The following is a 1324-nucleotide window of genomic DNA, read 5'->3' as shown; positions in this document are numbered from 1 at the left end:
CCATCCACTTTCCACAGGTACCATTCATTCTCCCTTGTCAGCTCCACACTCCCCAACAATTTCTCCACCACACCTGGTACCTTTCCCTGCAACTGCAAGAGGTGCAATACCTGCTCTCTCACCTCCATCCAAGGTCCCAAACAACCCTTCCAGATCTGGCAGAGATTCACCTGCACTTCATCCAACCCGATCTATTGCATCTATTGCTCCTGATGTGGTGGTCTGTATGTCAGGGAGATCAAATGCAGACTTGGGGACTGGTTCGCAGAGCATCTGCACTCTGCAAGCATCAACCAACCTGACCTTTCGGTTGCCATCCATTTTAATTCCTCCACCCACTTCCCTGACAGAAGTCCATCCTTGGCCTCCTCCATTGTCAGAGTGAGGCCGAATGTAAACTGGAGAAATAACACCTGATATTTCGCCTTGGGAGCTTATAGCCCAATGGCCTCAACATTGACTTCACCAGCTTCAAAATCCTTGCACCCCCAGCCTTATCCCATGTCCAGCCCTCCCACTCCTGAGCTGACCTAACCTCTCCATCTTGCTACTCACCAATCCACTTCACCCTTCCCACTGACCAATCACAAAACCCTCTACCTGCATCCACCTATCACCATCATTCCTACACTTCTCCCCACCCTGGCACCCCTCCCTTTATTTACTTCCGAGCTCACCCACTTCTCAGTCCTGATCCGTTGACTTACCTGCTCCTCGGATGCTGTCTGACCTGCTGAGCTTATCTAGTCTCCCAACTATAAACGCTGGCTTCCAGAATCTATGGTCCTTATTGTTTCCAGGTCACTAAGAATGAGGGCCTGTATTTTATCATAGAATCTCTACAGTGTGGAAGGAGGCCATTTGGCACATTAAGTCCACACTGACCTCTGAAGAGCATACCCCCCAGACTCTTTTTTACCCCACTGCCAAACCTATCCTATCCCTGCATTTCCCACCCTAGATGCTATGGACAATTTAGCATAGCGAATCCGCCAAACTGCACATCTTTGGACTGTGGGAGAAAACCGGAGCACCACGCCGACAGGGGGAGAATGCGCAAACTCCACACAGACAGTTGCCCAAGGCTAGAATTGAACCTGGGTCCCTGGCGTTGTCAGGCAGCAGTGCTCGTCACTGAGCCACCGTGCCGCCAAATGAAGGCCTCTATCTTTAAATCTTTCACCGAGAATGGGGGCCCGTATCTTTAAATCCTTCACCGAGAACGGGGGCCTGTACCTTTAAATCCTTCAGTGAGCATGGAGGCTTGTATCCTTAAATCCTTCAGCGAGCATGGGGGCCTGTATTCTTTATTCCTTCAGCGAGC

Source organism: Rhincodon typus, chromosome 20, assembly GCF_021869965.1.
Source record: "Rhincodon typus isolate 14 chromosome 20, sRhiTyp1.1, whole genome shotgun sequence".
NCBI classification, from domain to species: Eukaryota; Metazoa; Chordata; class Chondrichthyes; order Orectolobiformes; family Rhincodontidae; genus Rhincodon; species Rhincodon typus.
The sequence above is the reverse complement of the archived record's forward strand: the minus strand, read 5'-3'. Positions refer to the sequence as shown.